The sequence below is a fragment of the Styela clava genome, chromosome 10 (assembly GCF_964204865.1).
Source record: "Styela clava chromosome 10, kaStyClav1.hap1.2, whole genome shotgun sequence".
In the NCBI taxonomy this organism is placed as follows: Eukaryota; Metazoa; Chordata; class Ascidiacea; order Stolidobranchia; family Styelidae; genus Styela; species Styela clava.
In genome coordinates, this window is record NC_135259.1 from 160,272 (window position 1) to 173,743 (window position 13,472).

Genomic DNA, 13,472 nt, shown 5'->3' on the forward strand with positions numbered 1-13,472 from the left:
GCATTGTTTTAACTAATTACTGCGTCATGAGGAACCTATTTCTAACATTTCAATGTGGATAAAGAAAACATGAAAGGCTTTTAAGCTTAAAGCGCACTCGTGTTTCCTGAACGTATGTAAGATTAAAGATTCTCACGCTCGATAAATACCTGCAACAAGACCGAATACCTCATAATAATTAATTGAAATAAATATCTTAACTGAAACTTTTTCGATGTTAAACAATTTATGTAGCAATCCTATTATACAGATCTTTCAAAAATATTTGTAATATTAGAGAAATTCTACCTCGCGCAGTTTCGACTACCACAGTCTTAAGCTCACTACACGGCAAGAGTTTCAACTGCATTCAAACACCTCAACACAATTCTACATTCTACACTTCAGCAAACGTAGATAGACGAACAGAAATCACGATTTAGTAAGTGGTTGCCTATAACTAATGCTGGCAATATAACACGACAACAACACTGACACGTTTTCATTGTAAATTTGCTCAAAGCAAAGTCACGAGAACTTACTCGAAAGATGATCTCAAAGTTAAGCTAACGACGACCACTAATTTCATTTTACTTATTGTCACCATCAAGAATATTAAAGGGATAAATGGAATAGGTTTTCAGGTAGATCGACTTATGACAAGAGTTGATAGGAAAATATATCAAAGCACTTTAGTATGCCGTATATACGTTAATATCGAATAATTGCTGGCAAGCAGGTCGAAACATTAGAAATATTGTATGAAGAAAATGCAGCGAAAATGCTAAATGACTATCGTGGATAACTTTTTCATTTCAGCCTATTTGTGACCAATGAGATTATGTACCGGCCTTTCATTTACTAAATTATATCTGAGATATTACTGAACATTTACCAAGTAACTGAAGAACGGACCAACGCGCCAACAAATACTGAAAAAAATCTGAAAATCACATAGCCAGTATTCATTAAGTTACCGTTAGGTCATTGACAGAAACAGACCCAATCTAACTTCCTTGCATTTGAGATGATTCTTTTTTTTCAATACTTAAGATCATTTGGCATTTGTTAATTATATATTAATATACAAAATCCTTGTAGTAGAACATATAAAGTCGCATCAAATTAGATGCAAACATTCCCTTTTGTATAGTCTAACTAGGAGACTTGGTTATTTTCTTTACAGAATAGTGTTTGTGTTCGAGGTACTACTATATAACATTGCCGATTAGGAAACAATTCACGACCAATTTAAATCCCAGATATAATCAGTTAAAAATTCATTGGAAATAAAATTTGCAATGGACTACATTTTTCAAGATATTAAGAAACGAGTAAAATTAAAGCGTTTACGTCTTCAACTTTTTTTCTAAATATAAACTTTTATATGCGTCGGAAGTGCAACTGAACAGCTAATAGTACTGAAAGCTAAAAGTGATTTTTTTAACAATTTACAAATTCAACCAAAACTTGTTTTTGATGATGAAAAAACAAAAATTTACAATTAACTATAAACCAAACAAGCCTTTTTTGATTGCGACATAATTGCTTTCTGTACAGTAACGCGTTATATTTGATACTACTATACAATATTATTAAGTTTGGAACCAAGCCATGCCAGTCATGGGCATGTATTCCGTGATTCTAAAAATTGAATATTTCTGTTGTTGCTAGGAACGAATTAAAAGCTTACTTCATTAGCGTTTCAATAGTTACAAACCCGCATGAAATAAATACCAAACTCACATTTCACCGGAATTATCCTATTGATCATAGTCCATAGTATATTATACTTTGTGTTCCACCGCAGGTAATCCAGAGTGGATAAATAAGTGAGTGAGCTCAAGTTGGGGTGAAATAATTTTATTAAATGATGATAAGATTACCGACTATACGAAAATTAAAATCAAATCAATTTCATGTGTTGTGACGAGATTTCGGGAGCACTTCAAACTTGCGCAATACAACATTTTGAAAAATATGAGTGATTTTATTAATTCAATAATTTGGATTTTAGCAAAACATTACGTTGATATGTGAATCAGAAGGTTCCTCAAAAGCGTTATATCAATAAAAAAATATTACACCTCAAAATCTTACGCCTCTCATTAAGCTTCTCTAAATCTTTGTAGTCAGAATCTCCTCTTCTATCAATGAATTGAAACAACTTTATACGATTCTACACTCCACATTGGTCAGCAAACGACAAGTATTTGTCTGTATCGGTTTTTATCAACAATCACATTATAACTCCATAAAGAATGTTTCTATTCATTTTGACGTCATTCTGAACCGATGGCCAGTCTGCTGGTGAATAAAAACGGATATAATGATTACAAAAGTTTAAATATCATAAAAGTACAGACGTTTAAAATAAATATCTTGACTGAAACTTTCTCGACGTGTTGTAAAGAATTTGTACAGAAATTTACGTATTTAAAACAATTTATGTAAGAATACTATTATACAGATATTTAAAAAAAGATTGTCATATTGGAGAAATTCTACCTCGCGCAGTTTCGACTACCACAGACTCAAGCCCACTACAGGGCAAGAGTTTAAACTGCATTTAAACACCTTTATACAATTCTACATTCTACACTTGTCAGCAAACGTAGATAGACGAACAGCCAAATTAGATTCATTAAAATAGTGTTTATATTCATTATGTCGTCATACTGATTTGTAAACCGGCCTGGAAATCAAAGCAGCATGAAATAATGATGCAAGATTAAAAGATCTTGTTGAAATTATATAAATTTATAATACACACACATATATACACACGTATATGTAGTTTTTACAATTTACAACTTCACATGAATAGAAATTAAGCAAGGTAGTATAATAAATAAAACTGATCAATTTTATTTAAGTACCGCCTTTATGAGACTTTTGCTGCTGTTTTACTTTCGCCAGTTTTTTTATTCTTGGAGTTCTATTTTTGAAAGAGTTTTTTCACAAACAATGCACACCGGTTTTCTTGACGGACCTGCAATAAATAACAACTCATTTTCCCATTGTTCATTAAATTCACGCTTACTATCAGTTTGCGCCTTTCTTTTGTTCATTTTCTTTCGCAATGTGTTGGGTAACAAAATATATAAAAGCAAAGCTTAAGTCTTGAAAAGTACACAACTGCAAATGTTTACAAACAAAAATCAACCTTTAATACACGCCTTTACACACACAAGAAGAAACTTTACCAATTAAGTTTACAGAAAACCACTCATTTAGGGAATTACCGAATCACTGAATTAAACACTGAATGAATAAATTTCAATGACAGCCTCATATATATAGTTAACTCAACGAAAATTCTCGTATCCACGCAAAAATTTGAGCAATTTACGATAAACAGATTACGATTGATTACGGAACAGGGAATCATTGTGACGCCATGCTTCAAATAAAAACTACAGCCTTCCTGAAAGTAGGAAAAAAACGCATTCTGTCTTATGAGCATTACGCAATAAAGCTGTTTTTAACAACGAAAAGAAAAAGGTACGATTAAGAAGTAAAGATAGGCGTAATATTGTGACAACAGGCCTTAGTATCAATATTTGAACTTCATTTATTTTCCTGTTAAAGATGCAATGCGCCACCTCCAATCATGCAATGCGCCACGTTTGGCGCATGCGCCATAGGTTGGCCACCCCTGAACTATACAGTGCTTAAAATAAAGGGCTTAAGGTTCCATAAAATGGGCAATAAAACATTTCGTACATACCGGCCCCGGAAATTATCTGAAATGTTTTGATGAAATGGATAACGGAGAATAATATTTGAAAAAAAAATGTTTGCTCAACTTCCAAAAACAATTGGAGGTAAAAATAAGGAAACAAAACCCATGGAGATAACGAAATTGTCAATGTGTATGTGTGGTGTGGATGCTATATATGCAGTGTGTATATTGTACGTAAATGTACTCAACAAGGTTCAAGTAGGCAGAACTTCATTATGTCACGCACATAAATACAATTGGATATGTGCACTTTCACTTTTCTGACAACTTCTTGATAATCAGGGCCACAAAATCTCTAACTTGAAAGTTGTGTTGAACATTGAGTCACTTCTGTCGGCACTAAAATTGGGGACAATATTCTTTTGTCAAGCGCTGCCAAAATAAATCAAGTAATCGCTGAACAAGCATCATTCAGTGATCCATGGCCTGGGGATCTTTACAAGAAGATCAAATGCTAACAATCATCGCAATGTCTCTACTTGTACAAACAGCGTTGCCAATGCAAATGCCTCAGACGTGGTGTCCAGTTTCACCTTTTGCTAGTTGTAGTGAAAGGTCCATCGGGCTTTTCTGAATACGTTATCGCTGTGGTAGACTCTGCTAGTCAATGTAATGCTAGTAAAATGCTTAAAAGAGATATGCATTACTTACACGATATTCCGTTGGCCGATATTAGAGCAAATCGAGCTATGATTTTAATCGCGTCCGATAATCCCATAGCGCACTTCCAGCATATTTTCACGAACAGTGAAATTAAATTATTTGACCGTCCTGATGATTTTGGTTTTATAGAGCTGAGTAGAAATTGCAAAAAGTCATTCAACGAACACGCAGCTTGTATAAGATTCAAATCTTACAAAACATCTTAAAATAACGATCCAATAATCGCGTCAGAGTCCTTTTTTATTTTCTGGAAAGACCGACAGCTATAGACGTAAAAAAGGGTGCTTTAAATATTTGATTTTTGGAAAATGATATTAATTCTGCAATTTTTAACTGTTCAGATAATTGTTTTTCTTTGAAACAGCTATGTGCGTTTAAATTATTGCTTCTGTCGGAGCTCTTGATTCATCTTATGTGGCGAATTTTTGTTGTATAACGGGAGTTACGTACGATAGCGGAAATAAATTTCCTAGTAGCGCAATATCAATTATCGATATAGACTTTTAAGTTGATTTATTAACTTCTAAATGGAGTGTCGCTTCATTGGTATCAGCATCTAAGAACGTGATTGAAATGTTACACGATAACAGGTTCAGGCCGACTGAATGGGTTTCGAATTTTAAATCAGCTTCCACGTGAGATACACGTTCATCGTGTCGCCACAAGTATTGATCTAGATATCGGGAGACTTACTGCAAAAAGTGCTTGGGCTAGAACTGTGGAAGCGAGAGGGATTGCTTCATACTTTAACACCAGGAGTTCACAGGTTTTGCACAAATTGAAAAGCCCTTACTGTTGTAAGTTCAATATCTGATGCTTGAAATGAAGAATTCAACAATAAGAGACTGAAGTGTTGGTCAAAGTGGAGTAATTCTATAGGTTACAAAATATTTCGATTTCTCGTCAATTCAAAGATGTGGAATGTAAATATTCCCTGTACAAATTTGGCATATTCTCTCAAATGATATCGAAGCATTCCAGGAAGAATTGCCAGAGTCGTTCCACTTAACGCTGATTCCGCCCAAAATCCCATTGATTACTGCACTAGAAGAATGGATATTCCTCAGTTTTTAGAGAATTCTGACAGATGGCTAGTTGGACCAGATTTTTTGCGATTGATTGAGCGAAGCAAACCGAAACTATTTGCAATTAGATTTGGAAAAGACGACAAAATAGTACAGTGACAAACTTTGACTCGATGTTGAGTTGCGGAAAAAGAACCGAAACTGGGAAGAAAAAATTCTGGCGCTAGTTTTTGACCCTACTCGACCCGTGTCAGGATTCTGCCTCATTGATGGATGACTTCCTGTGAATAGTCATTGGGGTGGCTTTGTCGGCAGTCCGCGTGGTTATAAATTTAAGTTTAGTTTGGGTTGGGAAAAATATTCGAATATCGTATCGAATATTAGAGTAACAGTTTGCTGTTCTAATATCTGGTAACACAACACGTGACCTGAACACGGCACGCCTTTTGTGCGTCGCTGAATCAGACGCTTGGACAGCACAGCGCACGAGACACGAGGATCAACATACACTCCTGGCTAACGGACAAGGCGTCAGAATTCAGTGTTTTATTTGCGTTATATTATTTTTTTTTATTTATTTCCAGTTGTTATTATTATATTGTTTCAATTCCTCGACGAGCATAATGTTTCTCAATGTCGCATGATTTCCAATTTTCAGTAAGGACATTTGTAAATTTCGAAACATTGATACAAGTTCTTAATGAAGTATAACATTAAGTCAATCATATCAGAAATTCTCACCGATCCGCAATGACGACATTCCATAGTTTATATTTAATGCAAAAACATGGATGTGACAGAAAATACAACGAATCCTGAGGCCAGTAGCAAAGATATTGTTCACTTTTTCATTTTACAGTGACGATAAGGAAGATCAAAGCCGACACGAAATATAACAATCAAAATAAAGTTAATTTGGAGATGGGGATTGCAAATTTATTCTTATATTTTTCCTAGCGTCTCGTCGACAATGATCGCACAGTAGTTCCGCAATAAATTAAAAAAATTAAATATCGATATCCACCAGATCGCAAGACTTGATACGCACGTGATTAAAAGAACCGACATATGTATGTGGATGGCCGAAACAATCACGTCATAATCACGAAACATACCTCAGCCTATACTTCTATATGCGGTTATAATTTTGCTGTTTCGGCGTCTTTATCCACCTATAACTGCTAAGACATAGGTTTTGTATGACGTCATAATGATTCCAACAAAATATATGAATTGAGTTCTTTCATCCAGATAACAAGCGATTCAGGCCAAGAACGCTCATTTGCAAATATTCCCTAAAAATGTGGAGCATGAGAAATCGACTCGAAAATCAAATATCTTTAGCGAGAAGAAAACCAGAAATCAGAAGGTTAATGAAAGATGTGAGTTTAGCTGTATGTGTAGGCTTACCATAAATCTGAAACAAAAAACCGGGACGGAGCGATTTGGCAAACATTCGGTCGATTGCCAGTCTTGATGATATTGGAACGTCTACCATGCTATTGCGGGTATATACGGCTGTAAATCTCTACTGATCATTGAATTAGAAAAAACACAAAAAATTAGTTTGTATTATTCATTTAGACCAAAAGTATTTGTCCGCAGTTGGAACCTTTCTCAAAAATTCTTGTTTTGATTTTGTCATAAAACTGATGACATCAACAAGAGACATCACCATTAAATTTGCAGGTTACGGAGTGGTTTTTTATTTTCTTCTGGCATTCTGCACCTGCTTTCGGACCAAAATTTTTTAACAATGGAAAAAATCCTTTCAACAGATGCCGATGTTCCGAAAAACAAAATCAACCAATTTGCTGCAAATTCGAAATACTAATATTTCTGTTAGAAAAAACGTTAAACATCTCTGTCCACTTAATTTCAACCGGCAAAGTAAGTCAAATTGCATTTGAACCATGCTCAGATAAATATCTCTTTATCAGTATTCGTCGAAAAGTGCATCGCTATTCAAAACCTGATCAGCTGGCCAAACATATCATTTATCAATTTTGCAGACCAAACACTTCAATCCAGTTTATTTCACTCTTCAAATTTGTCCATATGTGTGGCCTGGCACCATTGTAGGCTTCATCGTGCAGCTCTATATACGATAGACATTTCTCGAAAAAATCGCAAACATTCTTTTTAAATACAAATTTTTTCCTGCAAATTTAGCTTCACCTCTGACAGAATATTTGCAACATCTACGGCAGGGATCGGCAACCTTTTGCCGCCCGCGGGCCCAAATTAAGGATTGCGAGTCATTGGCGGGCCGCACATATTTTTAGAAAGTTGAAACTGAACGGATGATACTTTTTATATTAAAAATCAAGCAGTGATACATCTCTCGAATAGAATATAGATTTATTTCCTCATTGCATCTCAAAAAATTTCATTTGAATATTTTCAGCGCCATTGAACCCTTTGCACTTAGCATCAACTTTTCTGCGTTTTGTTGCCATTCGAGCTTGAAGTAAATCATCATTAAATTCAGAGGAGAACAGCGGAGCAATGCACCAACTCTCATTTATTTCTGGCTAAACGTGCAAAATCAGCAAATCCGCTTATCAGACAGCGGACATCAGAAATTCTAACTGTGTATATTTACAAGTTAATGCAAATTTAGCCTCAAAAAAATTTGAAATTAATTTAGAGGTGCAGTCAAAACTTTGGTCATGAATAGCAGTGTGATAGGTAAATGTTGGCTGCCAACGACACAGAATCATCCGAATTTGTTATGGCAAAATTGGTCAGTCGAGTCGATGCCTCAATGTTTTGTGCTTCCTGCTTTGGATATGATCGTTGACATCTGAACGTCCGCCCTGACTAATAGAAAAACAGATCTGTAATGCGTACAGTGTACCTTTCCTCCTTTAGTTTGCTTCAAATAAGGAAAATCTTTCTTCAACTCATCAGAAAACTTGTACTTTCTTTTTGGCATTTCGACAACTTAACGACATTGCAGTTAACGCCAGAAAACACATTAAAACATATACCAATTATGACATAACAATAGAGCGATTTCTCTCTCTCTGAACTAGCAAAGTGTGTCGCAAAACAGTGGTAAATGGGCTGTCACCGTTAAAAAAAAATTTGTAATTATAATGAATTTGAATTTTTTACCCATGAAAACCGTGCTGACAAACCGGGACATTTGAGTCAACCGGCCGGGACGCCGGGACAGCTTGTCAAATCCGGAACTGTCCCGGCTAAACCGGGACGTATGGTAAGCCTATGTATGTGTAGATGGTTTTGTAACTTTCGGAAGGGTGATGAAGGAAGCTTTTGATCTTTCTCTAGAAACATTAGTAATGTTTCATTTCATTTTGAATACATGTTCATTCTTCTGGTTTTCACGTTAGGATATTCTTCAAATGCAATATTTTAGAAATGTTTCAGACTATTCAAAATAAAAATAAAATTTACATTCGTAGCTTATTATTAGTGGTTAGAGATTTCGACAACGCGCCCCCAATAAACAAGTACCGTCACGAACTAAACGATTTGTTTCTGAACCAGTTACCAGTGTTTGATATGAGAGGGCAAAGTGTTTCAGCATGTTGTCTGTGCTTTAAAGTGCTGTCCCAATGTAATTCAACTAAGAATCTGTGTAGTTTATTCAAAACAAAAACAGTCAACACGGTGGAACTTGGAATAGAATCAGGAACATGGCATCTGCTGAAAACAAGGAACATAAACTCAATATTTCATACGGATAGACAACTCAATTTTGCAGTATTATAATATCACAACTCTCTATATTTCAAATCAATTAGCACGATAAAGATTAAACACATAAAAAACCTAATTTAGTATATATATACCTACGTTATGTCCTGGTTCTACAAGTAACACAACCAAACGAAATATGCTCTGATGTAAATATAATTCAAGTTTTATGACAAAAATATTAAAGCAGTAGTTACTATGTTAGTTTAACTGTAATACTACGCTGAATTATATTTGTATTACACTTGAAAACCTCAGTTCTTACAAGAATTTGTAAATTTACAAATTGGTATTTCCAACAGATACATAACGAGTACTACCAACAATACAGCACCTGTAAACACTGATTCACACCGAATACTGAGATAGACTGAGACAAGATATTCAACTATTGCGCTTCCAATTTACCAATTATCCTAATTAATCAACAAACTCACATCATACTATTGTTTAGTGCGTCAGACGCGCATTCGCAGTTTACGTAAAAACGTCAATATTTACCCTGGCCAACATTCGGATGGAACAGTAACAACTAGGGCTGGGAATTTTAGGGAAAACACTTTGACCGTTAACCGGGTGAAATTAATCGGTTAACCGGTTCACCGCCGCGTGACGTTTGACATAATGATTATAATTTCAGCTTGTTACGTCATAATGGTCATAAAGCATGTTATGACAGTTTATTTATTATAACCAAAATTATGGCTTTAAGAAACTAAAAACGCATCTTAACCTAAACACAAGAACATGCTACATAATTACATTGAGTCACTAAGTATAGCCAAACTTAATCGGACTACCGTCTAATACTCGTAACGGCACGTAACTAATGCAGTAAGGCAAATGCAGTCCGTTGTCGCTTGACGATAATCAGTGATCACAACACAAAGAACGATAATGTAATAATGACGGAATATAAACAAAGTGTAGCACACTGCAACAGGAATAACTGAACTTAATTCTCATAACATTCTCCCAGTCTATATTTCAAAACCATAGCGTTCTGGTCGAACACCAATGTTAGTTCGAGTTGAACGACGTGTGGCAATCCTTTCATTATTAGCATTGTCTGAGCTAATTGGAATTTCAATTTTGAACTCTTCATTTCGGTCAACGTTGCATCCATCATTTAGTGGTGACGCATTAGTACTTGTTTCACTATCTTCGTCCATATTGAATTCAGGAGAAAAGTCTTGAGACTCTCTATCGTGACTTGAAGATCGTTGGGAGATTGGACAAGGGGACAAGTCTCTTAACGATACCGTACTCTCCCGCCCATCAGAAAAACGAACTCGAGCATATGCGGGATTCACATTTTTTAGTTCCACTTGTTCAACTAAATCGTCATTTTTGTGCGAACGAACGAATTTCCGCAAAAAAGCATGTTTTGATTCGCACAACCAGGTAGGCAATGAATGACCACTGGGAGAGCGGTGTTGGAAGTTGAAAAATAGTTCATGTGGAGTTGCATTGACTGCTGTGCAAAGCAAAGATCGGAGCGATTAAAGAGCTTTCGGTAACACATATTCCCAATGTGTGATAGGCAGATTATATGTACGCAAGCATATACGCACGGCTTTCCATATGATTCCATTGAATCGTTCAACTTGGGAGTTTCCAATTGGGTGATAAGGCGAGGATTGACTGGTGGCTACACCACGTTTCAGCAGAAAATCCCTTAGTTCCGCAGACATAAAAGATTTTCCTCTATCAGAGTGTATATAACCAGGTAGTCCGCACAGAGCAAATAATTTTTCAAGGCAGCTTATTACTGAAGCGGAAGAAAGATTGGTGCATGGAAATACAAATGGAAATCTAGAATATTCATCGACAATGGTTAGCATGTATACGTACTTTGTCCGCGATGGCAAAGGTCCCTTGAAGTCCATACTCAGTCTTTCAAATGGCCGTGTGGCCTTGATTAAAGTGCCATACGGTGGGGAATAAAATTTCGGTTTAAGTTCCGCACATACGCGGCATAATTTACAAGTTCTTTTAACGTCATCAGTCGAGAAAGGCAAATTTTTCGATTTGACGAAATGTAGAAGTCTTGTGACGCCCGGGTGACATAAACCTTCGTGTATTTCTTGCAATGACGTGGGAAAAACTGATGCGCATGTAGAACGTTTTAAAGCATCAGGTGCGGCATTTTGTTTTCCAGGTCGATATCTAACGTCGTAACTGAAAGAGGCTAGTTCCAGCCTCCAGGACTGAATTTTATTATTCTTTATTTTGGATCGACGACGGTTATCTAGCATGAAAGAAAGCGATCGCTGGTCGGTCACGATAGTGAATGGACGTCTTGCCAGAAAATGGGCCCACTTTCGCACAGCTTCAATGATTGCCGTTGACTCCTTTTCTACAGCGGGATAAAACATCTCGCTCTTCTGTAGAACACGCGACCAAAATGCCACTGGTCGCCCTCCTTGATTCAGTGTGGCTGAAATTGCAATCTCCGATGCGTCGCATTCTACAACAAATGGAACATGCTCATCAATTGAGTTCAAAGTGGCATTTCCGATTTCTCTTTTTAGTGATTCGAAGTCTTGTACTGTAGCGCAATCTAAAGGAAATGTTTTCGCTTGGCGGAGTCGTCGCATTTTGTCTGAAAAGTTTACAATCCATTTCGAATAATACGCAAAAAGTCCAATTATTCTTTGCAGAGCGCGACTATTTGTTGGAGGTAGGAGTTCTCTTAATGGAGCTAGGCGTTCGGGATCTGGAGCTACTGAATTATTACCCACTGTATATCCCAAAATGTTAATTTTCCGTACACTTGATACTGTTTTTGCATCATTTAGTGTTAAATTGTTTTTCTTAACAGTATCGAGAAATTTCTTCACATTATAGTCATGCTCCTCTTTTGTATGTCCAGCTATAGTTACATTGTCGAGGTATGGAAATGTATCTTTCAGATTGCCTTTTTCCACAATTTCATCCATTAGCCGCTGAAAAGCTGGTACTCCATTGGTCACTCCAAATGGAATACGTTTGAATTCCCAGAGTTTACCATCGCCTTCAAACGCATTGAAAATTTTATCTTGCTGGCATATTGGACACTGATGATACGCGGATTTCAGATCGTAGGTGGAAAACCAGGAATATCCAGCAAGTTCGTTAACCATATCATCAATTCGCGGCAATGGATAGGCGTCTAGCTCTGTATAAATGTTTATCGTTTGTGAATAGTCTATGCACAATCGTCGTTTTGAGGTCAATGGGTCCTTCACAACTAAAGGCTGTTCTCTCCACGGCGAAGAACTTGGCCTGATAATTCCTTCGTTGTACATTCTCGAAACTTCTTTAGCGATGAATTCTTTGTCTAACGCGCCAAAACGGCGAGATTTGACAGCTATCGGATGACAATTTTTCATGAGATTAGAAAATAACGAAGCCGGGGTGTAGTTTGCAGCAGCTAAACCCCATACTTTTGATTCATATTGAACTAGAAGTTCAGGACGAGAGCCGTTAAAAGGGAAAATGACTCTTTCATGTTGTCTTTGAAAGTCCTGACCGAGCAATAAATCACAACAAAGACCTCGAAATACTTTAAGAGGCACTTTGGTATATGAACGAGTATCAATTATCATATCAGTTAAACAGGATCCAATAGTCGTTCCTTGCAGATGCTGGACAGCCATCACTACATTTTCCCGTGAGGGCAAAATTTTCAAACGTAGCATTCTCGCAGTCTTTTCGTTTATAAAAGAGAGAGAGCTTCCGGTATCTATCAACGCAGTTGTATTGCGACCAGCTATGACAACTGGAAGTGTTGCCGGCAGTAAACACCTTGGTGCTGATTGCACATCGTGGACTGATGGATTTACTGACGCCGTTATAGATGAAGAGTCTTCAGATTTATTCATCTTTGATCGGCAAACTTTGGCAAAGTGGCCTTTTTTATCGCATTTGTAGCAATTGGCATTGCGTGCGGGACAATTTTGACGATTGTGGTAATTATATCCACAGAATATACATTTTCGCCCTGTTATACGGCCAGTTACTATACCTTCATTGTCGAAAGAGGTTTCGGAAGTGGCCAATGCCGAAGGTTGCAATTCGTCGATTCGAGATGCTTCATATGCTGACGAATTACGTTGCGCCAGATCAAGTGATGAAGCTTGTGAAAACGCTAATTCAAGAGTCAAGTCCTTGTTTTCCAAAAGACGTTGTCGGATGTTATTTGACAAAATACCATTGATAAAAGAATCACGTATAAGTTCGTCGCGGTACTGCGCGGCAGAAACATCTTTAAAATTACAATCTTTACTTAGATTACGCAGAGTTTGTAAAAATTCGTCGATGGATTGACCAGTTTGTTGCTTTGCCGTAAC

General features: G+C 36.6%; 1 protein-coding gene and 1 long non-coding RNA gene across 5 annotated transcripts in view; both read right to left on the reverse strand.

Annotated features, from left to right (window-relative positions):
- Nucleotides 1–13,472, reverse strand: part of LOC144428084 (S-phase kinase-associated protein 2-like) — a 97,222-nt gene that overhangs the window by 5,393 nt on the left and 78,357 nt on the right. The window lies entirely within an intron of this gene.
- Nucleotides 1–13,472, reverse strand: part of LOC144428090 (uncharacterized) — a 90,572-nt gene that overhangs the window by 4,462 nt on the left and 72,638 nt on the right. The window contains exons 1-2 of one of the 4 annotated variants that reach the window (XR_013478072.1): nucleotides 2,859–3,291; nucleotides 2,067–2,283 (exon numbers count right to left, since the gene is read on the reverse strand). The exons of 1 other annotated variant lie outside the window; for it this stretch is intronic. This is a non-coding gene — a long non-coding RNA (uncharacterized LOC144428090). Of the gene's footprint in view, nucleotides 1–2,066; nucleotides 2,284–2,858; nucleotides 3,292–13,472 lie in introns of those variants that run through there. 2 more of the 4 variants (XR_013478070.1, XR_013478073.1) reach the window with 2 other exon arrangements.